The following is a 13,402-nucleotide window of genomic DNA, read 5'->3' on the forward strand; positions in this document are numbered from 1 at the left end:
TGTGTATGTACTAAAAATAAACAAACATTGCAATATCATTCAATATATTTTGCTTGAATGTACCACTTGTATTTCGGGTAATATTTGTATTACTGTACTTTTTGAGTTTTATTTATATCTACTTATTCTTTTTTTGTTGTTGTTGCTTACATTTATTTTTCAAGATTTTTCTTAAATGCCACATTTGATCAAAATTGTCTCCACATTATTTGTGTGAGTTCTTGTTGTGTTGTTCGATTTTGAAGAGTCGTCATGCTGTTTTATTTTGAAATACTATTTGGCACTATTCTAGTCTACTAAAAATAGTTCATTTTTTTACTTAATTTCATATTGAAATTTTATGTAGAAAATTTTTCTTTTTTCTTTCTTGATATAAAAAAATCTCGTTGAAATCCAAAATGAAACGATGTAATGTGTTAAAAACTTCATTGTTACATGTATAATGTATTTACAATATATATTACATATGTCAATGATACTAAGTACGTTAAATTAAGATTAATAGCTTCAAGCACCAAGGTAAATTTAACTGAGATAGATTATTTTTATGCATTACGTTTAAAAGGTGAACGAGACAAAACTTCAGTTTAAAGATAAGCTGCGTGATAAACAAAACGTATTTCCCATAAGTGATGATGCTAAAACTTGTCAGTAACAGAATGCACGGTTGTGTTTCTGGATATTCCATATTGGAAGGAAGCTTGCATAGAATTATTCTTCTTATAAGAGATGCATGATTGTCTACTTCTTATCAGTGATTATATCTTTCCTTGCAACCGAATTATCTGTATGGTAATTGATCGGCCTGAAATCTTGCTAGCGAAAAATACTACAACAATACAATTGCTCTGAAGTTCGTCTATAGACGATAGTTTCATGATAATTGTAAGAAACACAGATCGATCAGCCAATATAGTTATCACCTTGATATTCAAAAATTTTACATTCTTTTTGTTATTCTCATCGATTTTTGCGATTTTATTATTTGTTGAGAATGGTAAATGTCAACCAATTTTAACGAATTAAAAGCACGTCGTATATTTGTATGATAGTTGTCCTTATCTTGCGTAGGGAATCTTCGATCTACTGTGCAGCGTATTGAGCTATCATTTTGCAGAAAAAGGACGGGAATCTGGAGTCACAACTTAACAATTGTTGGCCTACATAAAAATATTTTTATATGAAATTAAATACTTTAAAAAAACATGTCATATTTTACATATATATTCATGATTATGTTTTGATGTTGACTTGTTTACTTTAATTATGATAAATGAGATGTATATGTATATAAAGAAATTTATAATATAAGTATGTTAATTTGTTGAAAACAAACGATAAAAATGTTAGCTAGTTTTTCTCAGAAATCCAATGGTTTATTGTTAGCAAGTTTTCTCCTTTAAATTTTGGACTGGTTTTTACCAAAATTGTACGACTTGAATTGGTGGATGGTGATGATTGATGGCTGTATAACGTCCAGCGGCAAATTAAATGCATATTAAGGGCGAGAACATGTTAATGCAATACGACATTTATAAGGAATAGTTGTATTACATAAGAGTGATTTTAAAGAAACTAACTGTAAAACTGAGGCCACTACATTACGCTAGAAGTATGATAAGTTTCGGTCCTCGTTCTTAAGCTTGTTCCAAGATTCGAACCCTTTTAAATATTACTTATATTATTTTGTATAATAGCTTAGCTCTGCTATATACGAAAACTGATTCCAAGCTCGTTGATAGGCCATGTCAAATCAAGACATATATACAAAGATCCCCATTTAAGATTTTCACTCTCTTGATAATGTTATTTGTGACCATAAATGTTAAATTTGAATGCATAAATCACAATAACATTTAAGTTAAATTATTTTAAAAGGAGATAAAATAAGACTTTTGTTATGCATACAAAACATTTAACCGCTCTTCAATTTTGTTATTATCGTATATGAAGGTCAATTTTCTTTATTCTGACAATAAGTTATTGTTTTTGTTTGGACTTGAATTTCACGTTAATCATTTTTCTAAGTGAGACCTTGCAGTTTATAGAAAATGAGATCATTCAGTGTATATTGCCTGTCATACATGTAAAAATAAAAAAAGTAATATTTAAATGTCATTGATTGATCAAATAATCATTTACGAATAAAAATCTAAAAAAATATCTGAAAACGAAATATCAAAGTTCAATGAGATTCGTGACTTCATGTGTCTTATGTTACTTGGTGCACTATTCAAATGGGCCATCATATGTGCATGACATCTTGTATATTAATTCACAAACAGTAGTGATGTAACTTTGAGTGTAGATTGTAACTTTTTCATCCACGAAATTTTGGATCGGCACTGATATATTTGAACGATTAAATTCTGCGATGTCAAGATGGTGATTTTTTCTCGACAGTAATCTAAATGGACTTTTAAACGCACATTTTGCATTATCGAGCTCCAAGCAATACATTGTTTTTGAAATTCTTTGAGAATTGTTTTTTTCACCGATCATGTTGGTAGTATAAAGAATAATTTAAAAGCTTTTTTCTATAGCATTTCCTTAATGAAAAAAGGGAATAGCTTTTTCCAATTCAGATTATGTAAAATCATCTAGTAGTTGACTTTCTCCAGTGGATATGTAAATATGCATGAATGCCTACTGTACGGAATGACACTTCAAATTCCAGTACAAATAATTCAAAAGGTATGAAAATTAACACAACATTCAAATTAGTGGTTTCTTCCCTAATTATACAATTGTATACCGTACAATATTATACTAGTCAATAGTTTTTCCATGTTTTAAAGTGAACAAGTTGGTATTGATTTGTTATGCTAGCAGCTGGTCTGCTATTTGTTTATTAAAGATATAAATATTATGGATTGTTGTTTAAGTGATCAATTTTGTTTTGTTATATACTCATTAGACTGTGTTCTGGATGTGTGAGAAGTTTGATTCTTATCTATAGTTGATGTGTTAAATGTTCTGACAACCAAAACGTCTTTGGAATATTTCTGAAGAAATATCCTTAATGTTGGCCATACACCTTAGGAAAATTCATTTTAAAAAAGATCAAATCTATTTATCCTATGAACACTTTTTTTTCATTTGATTTTCGATAATTTGTATTAATGTGTGTACGAGACATGAATGCACTATGATCTGAAAGAAACATGGAATGTGTGTATAAGTGATTTATTGAGCGGTGCCAATGGATGCAAACTTTTTTTACTTTGATCGTTCTCCTTTATAATATAAATCTGGTTATACAAATGTATATATAATTCTAAGTGAGAGAACCATGTGTTTGGTTTACTGATAATCAAATGTTTGCAATATCTTCAACACACTGATTTTTTCGTGAGTAGAAAACGTTGTTAACAAAAAGGGATACGATTACTGTTTTTATCAAATTGTACTTTTAATTACATGTATGCTTGTGTTATTCTTGTCTTGGTTTTTTTCTACAAGTATAATACGAGGTAATTAAACGTGTACAGCAGGATGCACCTTGTCTCTCACTTGTAATATACAGATTTCGTCAATTAGTGTACTGCACAAAAAAAAGCAGTATGACGTAATTCATTAGGCGAACAATTAATAAATGTTAAAATGTTATAAAAAAGAAGATTAAGAAAAAAACGGACGAATAACTATAAAATTATGTTAACTAATTCATTGTCAGTTTTCCCCCTTGTATATCAAAACATTAAATATAAGTTACATATATTATCTAATGATTGGCAATGCTATACTTTAAAGTGATTAAAATTATATTTTGAAATAATTTATTCAGATGTGCAAACAATGAAATGTACATCTTACTGTAAATTTTGTTTCATTCTACGAATCTCTTGCATTCATGTGAAATTTTTCTTTTTTCCAAAAGGGTTGAAAGCACAAATAAATAATGGGATGCTGCAATCTGTATACTTCTTGTTTTGCACGTGGAAGTATGAATGTATATTATTGATTGTTATTTACATGTGATGCTGCAATCTTCACTTGAATTGTTTTAAAGTGGAAGTTTGAATGTTTGGTTGATTGTAATTTCCGTGGGATGCTGCAATATTCTTTCATTGTTTGCACGTGGATGTTTGAATGTTTGGCTGATTGTAATTTGCGTTGGATGCAGCAATGTGTACTCGTTGTTTTGCACGTGGAAGTATGAATGTACTGCTGATTGTAATTTGCGTGGGATGCAGTAATGTGTACTCGTTGTTTTCCACGTGGAAGTATGAATGTTTGGCCGATTGTAATTTACGTGGGATGCTGCCAACTTTATTTTTTGTTTGTTTTGCACGTGGAAGTATGAATAAATGTATGCTTGGTTTTAGTTTGCGTGGGATGCAACAAGGAGGCATGATTTATGGTCGATTGTAATTTGCATATATTTTCCTTGTTACATGCCTGCCAAGTTATTGTTATGTGGACGCTGAATTGTAGATCATATATTTCCATCCTGTTAAAATCATGTTTGAATTTAATGATAAATAAAGTTATTCAAATATGACAATACTATCGTTATACATATAAATTAAGTTGTTAGAAGATAAGAAGCGATGATATTTATCTTAGTGATCGATATGAGAAGATAAGAAGCGATGATATTTATCTTAGTGATCGATATGAGAAGATAAGAAGCGATGATATTTATCTTAGTGATCGATATGTTTTCTATCTAAATAATTACGGAGTTAACATGTACCTAGAATATTATTCAATTTCATCAACAGAAATAATCACATTTACCAAATAAGATTGTATACACACAAATGTTACTTTTTGTACCTGTTAGTCTACACTAGATTTCAGACAATATTTTGTGTCACAAAACTATCTTAGTTAGAATTAAATTCAAAACAGTGTGGCTGTGGCCATTGATTGACCCATTAAATTCATCCATTGACTGGGACAATTTAAGTGAACGTTTGTATGTAACGACCACTGCTCACTATGTACTTTTTGAAGACACTTAAACTATGGGGTCACCAAACGTTCTCAACACCTTAATAAAGTTATTCGAAAAATTAATCAGAAATAACACAATGTTTTGATTTATATCAATTATATAAATCAAAACATAAAGGTTATTCCTGATTAATTTTTCGAATTATTTTATAATTAAAGGCGTTAAGAAACCTTTAGCGACCCCACAGTTTAAATGTCTATCGTAGGTACGTCGTGAACAGTGGTCGTTACAGACAAACGTTCACGTAAATTGTCCCAGTCAATGGATGAATTAAATGTGTCCATCAATGGCCACAGCCACACTGTTTTGAATTTCATTCTATATGGACAACAAACATTTTCCATGTTTTCATTTTAACGTTCTAAGGTGGTACCCAGCACCATGACAAATATTAATTTGTCTCTTTTAATTTTCACAAAATTTTGACAAAATGTTTACTTTGACCCTTTGACAAAAAAAATGAAAATAAAATTTCAGAAAATTTGAACCAATAAAATTGAGAATGGAAATGGGGAATGTGCCAAAGAGACAACAACCCGACCATAGAAAAAAACAACAGCAGAAGGTCACCAACAGGTCTTCAATGTAGCGAGAAATTCCCGCACCCGGAGGCGTCCTTCAGCTGGCCCCTAAACAAATATATACTGGTTCAGTGATAATGAACGCCATACTAATTTCAAAATTGTACACAAGAAACTAAAATTAAAATAATACAAGACTAACAAAGGCCAGAGGCTCCTGACTTGGGACAGGCGCAAAAATGCGGCGGGGTTAAACATGTTTGTGAGATCTGAACCCTCCCCCTATACCTCTAGCCAATGTAGAATAGTAAACGCATAACAATACGCACATTAAAATTCAGTTCAAGAGAAGTCCGAGTCTGATGTCAGAAGATGTAACCAAAGAAAATAAACAAAATGACAATAATACATAAATAACAACAGACTACTAGCAGTTAACTGACATGCCAGCTCCAGACTTCAATTAAATTGACTAAAATATCATGATTTCATCATATGCACATCAGGCACAATCCTTCCCGTTAGGGGTTTAGTATCATACCATCATAACATATATGAGAAAAACATAACCCGTGTCATGCCAACAACTGGTTTTTGATTAAATGTGTTTAGTTCCGATGCAAAGACCCTATAAGTGAATCAATATTAACGCCAAAATATGCAATCTTTAATGACCTGACAACAGTATCGTAACTATATCCCTTCTTAATGAGTCTATTCAAAGGTTTTGTTAGTTTTTGAGGTGAATACTGACACCTTTGTGCTTTATAAAGAATATTTCCATAAAAAATTGGATGTGAAATACCTGAACGTATAAGAAGTCTGCATGTTGAGCTATATTTACGAATGATGTCCTTATACCGATGATAAAATTTAGTAAATGTTTTGACTAGTCACTTTATCAGCAGTTTGACAAGCACTTATTTTGATCATATTGAGAAGCTTAATATTGCTTTTATAATACAACGTGATTAAAACGTTAATTTTTACAGAGTTATCTCCCTGTAGTGTTTGGTACCACCTGAAAATACACATGCACGTTCTTATGGATACCAGACATTTGCATTGATGCTACATGTATGTGTTTAGAGAAAACCACGCTCTCTGCAATTTGAAGAAACCTTTTAATATTTCTTTATTCGAGTGTCTCTTACGGCCAAGCACACAATGTTCGACCTTTTAAAGTATTCCTTCATTGTCTAGTTGCAGTTAAATTTCTCCTAATTAATTTCTTGTATATTTTAAGATGCTTATGTAGTATTTGCCGCTGGATGTTAAATAACCGACAACACATTAGTTTATTCTTACCATAGACATATTTTATTGTTTCACTTTACTTCCATGCTTTGACAAAGAGATCAAATTTAACATTATATTAGTCTATAGATATCGACTCCGTTTTCGATAATATATCGAGGACTTCAGAGGCATAGGCATCCTACGGCGTAGTTATGTTGTCAGCAGATAAATACAGTATATTGAGATGACTGATTTTTTTTCTATTGGCTATTAATATGAATTATTTAAAAAAAAATATCCAAGAGGAACAATGAGGATTCCGAAAAATGGTTTAAATCTGCCAATATTTAGCTGTCTGTCGTAAGGAGACTAGGTTTCCTGTGTCAGAAAAAGTAAGTTGTTGTCAGTCTCTGGGTTGTATGCTTATTGTTCATTAAGAATATGTTGTTGCTGGAATTATGCATTTTTTTATAGTTGAGTTAGAGTTTTCTTTTTGGTGTAATGTACATCTCGTTATATTCAAAAGCAATGCCAAAAGGAATTGACCGTGAGAATTTTGTGAAATTCTGTTATTACACAAAACTTTTGGACTATAGTCATCTTCTGTGTATGAAAGCCACATAGTATCAGTTTCGAGTTTTTATTTAATCGACTCAAATATCTAATGCAGAATATAACTGTAAGGGAACAATTAGGTTATTATTCAAGTTGTACATACTATTTTAATCGGCCCGACCTTTAAAACTGACAGTTCAACGACACATTTTTGCTGTAGGACAAATCATGTAAACAAAGCCCTATTTAATACATCTTTTAAAACGATGGACCTGATGGACATGCAAGCAAATTTATTTTTTAACTACATTGACCCTACTCATCTGAAGAGTTTTGCAAATGTTAATAAAAATTATAAAGTCTTATGCAAATAATATTTGCTCCAAATAACAAGAAGTAAAAGGAGTAGGTTCAGTAAGACCCCTTTTTGGCCCCAAAATATAGCAGTTTTAGAAAATTGTGAAAATGTAATCTTTTAGCTATTTATTGGAAAGTAGCTCTGCCACACAAATATGGACTGTTTTTGACAATACAATATGCACATATATCGAGTACTTACATCATTAACCCTTTAACGTTCCTACCGGTCAATTTTACCGTTAAGCAAAATTTGTGGCGGAGTCGTTTGCATGAAGTTTTGTATCGTTGACAATTTTTGACGTACATATGTGGTTGTGGGCTCAAATTGAAGATCAGTATACCACCAACTTGATTTTTGGTGTTTGAAACCAATAAAATGCAATGCATTATGTCAATTTGCCCTATATTGACAAGATTTTTTTGGGGGGGGGGGGGGGAAACTGTTTTATTTCTATTTTTAAATAGAATATTTTCACAAAATGTCACAAGACAAATTGTTGCTGTTTTTTGTTTTAAAATGAAAATTTTGATAACTGTGCCGTGATCATTTACAAGAATACTATCAAAACTGTAAGTAAAACTCATACACATACAAAAAATCTGATTCATAGAGTATCAACACTGAAACAAACTCAAATTACAAGGAGTTTTCATGTTTTGTTTTGTCAGTTTTTATACCAAAAGAGATGAGAACATCTAAAATGTGTTAAAAATTGTTAGCCAAGTCGGAATAGCAATAACAAATCTTTGTTTCTTTAGTGTCTGGTTATTAGGGTGTTGGATATCGTATCGCTAAGGTATAGAAAAAGTGACATATAGACGAAAAAACGAACATTTCTGAATAACTTTCTTACAAATTTGCTTCAAAAAATAATAATTTTCAAAAAATAGCTTCTTAAGAAAACGAAGTTTGATTATGTTCTCCCAAAATTAATTTCTAGTCTTACAGAGAAGGTGACTTATATGCTTAAATTTCATAAGTTTTCCAATGGTTTCTGTGGCTCAGTGGAAAGATGCACAGTCTTACACCCGGATGATCGCGTGTTCAAACCTCACTGCCGGAGGACGAAAAAATAAATTCCTATATTAAATGTAACTTAACTTAAAATAAATTCCTATATTAAATGTAACTTAACTTAACTTAACTTTAATGTAACTTAACTTAAAATAAATTCCTATATTAAATGTAACTTAACTTAACTTAACTTAACTTAAAATAAATTCCTATATTAAATGTAACTTAACTTAACTTTACTTTCAATTTCAATTAAGACAACTGAAATACATGATTTACATCAAAGAGAAAAATTACCCCCCCCCCCCCCCTTTTTTTTCTCCCCTCTCTCTGTTTTTGTTACATTCTTAGCCTGGACGCTCAAAAAATACCAGATTTTCATTCAATATTTACTCAAAATTCTGTCCTAAAGGCTTATTCTGTAAGCAGTTATGAATAGTACATCTTTAACATAAACTGGGGCCATTTATTTGACTATGACAAAAATTCTCAAAAAATCCACTATTTTTCGGTGTTTCGAGTCTTGATATTTCTACCAATCAGACAAGTTTTGCATCTTTCTGTATAAAGTTTTCACCGATAATGTTTCCGAAAGTCTTCATGCATTAATTCAACACTAAAATTATGTTCTATTTTTGTCACTAAATGTCTGTAAAACCGCTTTTCCGCTTGAATTGTACATATTTGTCACTTTGATTCAGCATGTCACGTGACTTTTGAGGGATATCACGTGACCAAAGTAAGAAATTATTTTCCCCAAATCAAGTTTTCCTGAAACCTTGGTCAATTATCTATCAGATGAGTCTCACTTGTCCTTTGAGTGAGCTTTTTATCGAAATGTGCAATTGACTGAAAACATTTATCCTTTATTCGGGAAGAAAAGGTAAAAAATCCTTGAATGTTAAAGGGTTAAGTCGTGCTAAATTACTGAAATCTTCACAATTTTCGCATTTTAGGTTAATTTTAGACGGTTTCCGTCTTAAATGAAAGTGGTCGCATTCGTGTTCATTCATAATATTGGAATGTAAGTTGTATTTGATGATAATACATAACCTATATAAAGGTTGAGGATGAACACGGATGCGGCCACTTTCATTTTTGACAAAAACAATCTGAAAAGTGACGATTTTTTGCATATTTGATAGATTTTTCATTTTTAAGCTTGAATCGGAGCGTTTTTAATGACTTAATCAGTTAAAATCTTTCACATACACTAATTGAATCAATTGAAATAGACACTCAAGTGTTTAAAAAGTGTCCAAAATCTTTCATTAGATGAACCTGAAATTTGAGGCCATAATCGACCCTTACCGGACCTACTACTCCTTTAGAGATTTGTGGCCTCTTTAATCACAAATGGTTTAAAAATAAATTAACTCACTTGAGAAATGGAATTCGAACTGAAAGAAACTACAAATTTCGCAAAAGTGTAAATTTTAGTCCTCATATGTAGCAAAATCTAAAAGATAGACACGGAATTCAACGATATTTCAATTAAAGCTAAAGACAATCATGGTCTTTAAAAAGGTTATTTTAGACTTCTTTTTAGTTGCTTTTCTTTAGAGGCAAAAACCAAAAGGGACTAAGATATGTACAAAACATTGGTATCAAGTGACTCATACTTCCTTTTGATGATACTGAATTAAAGGGACAACAACATTGACCTGATCATATCTTCTCCATACACATATATTTACAGTGCTGTCAGGCATACTAAACATTTGGAAGGATTTGGTTGTACTCATGTTGTGTGTATTTTGCTTAAAAAATGGTGTCAAACAATGAGCTTATTTTTAATATGATACCTCTATTTTGCAATGAACTTAGAAAAAAGTAGCTTTTATCGCAAATCAATTACACAGCAGTTGCCAAAAATAGTGATGCAGTGGTTTATTCGTCTATACAAAAATTCATACTGTAATATCCTTCCATAAACTTTTTTTCCCTTTGACGATACAAAAGTAATTAAAAGTAAAGCCTGGATATAGGCTTTCGTACATGAAACATCTGCGTCATGGAAAATAAAGAACATTGTGTATTCAATTCATGATAAACGTCCCACACACACATGCTAAAACTAAAAGCAAAGGAACAGTGCTTATATAGCTGTTCCTCATCTCAAAGTCACAGTGAGGTCTCATGACAGCCAGTTTGAATCTTTGATTAAAGAATGATAAATCTGAGACATTTAATTTGGTATTATACTTTCTTGTTAAAACCGATCGAAATTTATTTCACAGTTGCTCGCTTTTATATAAAGAACAGGAATAGAATGCGTAAAAAATAAAAGGCAATGTTCAATAAAAAAGACTGGGTATTTTGAAAATTACTTTTAAGATACTTTAAATACTACATCAAATAAACTAGGTAATACGATTAGAAAGTGAATTCATTAAAATCATAAAGAACAATGAATCAGTATGTTCTACACATAAATGTAAGTTAGAACGCCATTATTTACACTTATTTTTGTCTTTTGGGATATCAATATTTAGATCCCTACACACCTTTAACCTCCGTTTTTATTTCGGTAGAAACAAACTACCGTTAGAGTTTTCAAAACAGAAAAAATATCTATTTCCAAAGAACATTATGTCAAATATAACAAGAAATGGTCAATAAAACACAGAGACGTGGTATGGAATCAACCCATTTACCTTGTGAGATAACGGTGTAATTGAAACCATTTTGTTAAATGGTAGTAAAAAGTCTTTTTGGAGATGTCCTCGACATGTGTTTTTCCCAAATGACATGTATGATGTACATGACTTAACAATACAATGAAGTTATATGATGGATTAAGTACTGACTGTAAACAATTCAAATGTCACTCGGATGTCAAAGACAACGGTTTTTTGATATATTATGTTGTCTTATCCAAGCATGTATTGGTATGCTTTAAATACATTCAAGTTTTTTAGGTGTCCATTTTTGTTTCAATTTTGAGGCACTTTAAATGGGTATTTAAAAAGAGGCATACGACAGATAAGGGACACTAAAAACAGTTTTTGATCCATTTTTGGTTGATTTAAGATTATTAACAAATAACAGTACTTATATGGATGGAGCATAACGAAGGAGTATGTATTTGTTTCCAATATTGTAATCGAATTGAGCATAGTAGTTGAACAACGTAAGAGTATTATATTTCGAATCCTGCTTTCTAGGATCTCTCTCCGACACAGGACTTGGAGACATAATATATACCCCCTGTTTAGTAGAATCTGTTTTGGGGATTAGTTAAAACTTATTGCGACCATGTTCTGTATCTTTTATAATGATGTTCTGTATTGAGCTGATAAAACAGCTGTTTGACAGACAGTCCCATACGTATTATCTGCTCTTTAACTATTATTCGGCATAAATCACGATTTGCTAAGTTCGATTTATATTTAAGAACATAAAACCCCTCCAACCACTGCTGGCGGACTGGTAGTCCCCGAGGTTATCTTAGTACTTCTGTGCTGATATGATTAATAAAAATTTTTCATAAATTCTCCGTTGACAAATTACAAAATTAGTTAGGGTTCAAAATCCCCCAGGCAAAGGTAACTATATTTAGTTCTGTCGTTTTTGGTAACAAAGCTCTTGACTAGTTTACATCATTGTGTTTTTTGTTGTTGTGTTTTTGAGCTTTTGTAATGAAGTAACGTTAATACAAAAATGTTCTTCGGACGCACAAACTTCATTAACTGTGGTAATTCCATTTGCACTCTAAGTCTTGCTTGTTACGCAAATATAGGAATTCCATTAAACGCAACAACAGGAAACGTTTTACCTTGGTTCACTGTCGAAATCTAAATAATACGCACGACAGAAGTAACAAAAAGCATTAATAGGGCAACCTGTAATCTTTTAAAGTATAAAGTTGTTTGTACAATTATGGATGCTATCATTTATTCGCAACCAACACGAAACTCTTAATAACGAAAATCATTGAGATATGTCATAGGACAACCACTAACGAGGTGTCTGATATATGAAGGACAGACACATTCATAAATGGCGTTGTTAAACTAAAATTTGGAGAACCAATCCCCCCCTTATTTTACTGGATTAGTGGAATAAAGGTGCATAAAAGCAAAACCTACAGCTACTCCAAAAATCATTAAAAACGATATTTATAGTTATTGTCTAAAATTGCACGCCATATTGCATGGCAAATATGCTTCTACCATCCATGCTTCCTCAAATAAATAATGTGATCGTATTTATTGTTAATAGAATTCTTATGAAAAGACAGATATCGCAATTGCAATTGGTTCCTTCTAAATGCTTCTTTCAACAAATCCGATCAAACGAGCACGCTTAAACTGAAGTGGAGTTTAGAGAGCAGATACATATAGGCCTTTCAAAATGGCTTTAAGTAAAACGATTAAGGTCAGAGCTATCTTTGGACGACTCTGCCGGATTTTTTTTCAGCGTGAAATCGTTTTTTCAATGGGAAATTTCATAAACTGAGATTTCAGCAAAATGTTTGTATTTTTAATTATGATCAATACCGGCGTTTGCTACAAACCTTGCCACACTGTGTATGGCCAAATTTGAAGCTGCTCAACATTTGCCAATACTTAGTTTGATTGTTACATGATAAGCCAAGATCAAATAAAGTTAATTAAATATCAATCTTACCGTTAGGTGTTTTCATATCACCACCATCTTCATTAATATAAGATAAAGTTCTCAGATTTCCTCTCAAATTATGTCACAGACGTCTTATCGTGTACTAACTTTAACACTATCCCGTCC

General features: G+C 31.5%; 1 protein-coding gene across 1 annotated transcript in view; it reads right to left on the reverse strand.

The window, feature by feature from the left end:
- Nucleotides 1-13,402, reverse strand: part of LOC143047000 (uncharacterized) — a 32,939-nt gene extending 19,537 nt beyond the window's left edge. Inside the window, exon 1 of the mRNA XM_076220010.1 lies at nt 13,286-13,402. The gene's annotated coding sequence lies outside the window, so the exon portion shown is untranslated. The remainder of the gene's footprint in view (nt 1-13,285) is intronic.

This window comes from Mytilus galloprovincialis, chromosome 1 (assembly GCF_965363235.1).
Source record: "Mytilus galloprovincialis chromosome 1, xbMytGall1.hap1.1, whole genome shotgun sequence".
In the NCBI taxonomy this organism is placed as follows: Eukaryota; Metazoa; Mollusca; class Bivalvia; order Mytilida; family Mytilidae; genus Mytilus; species Mytilus galloprovincialis.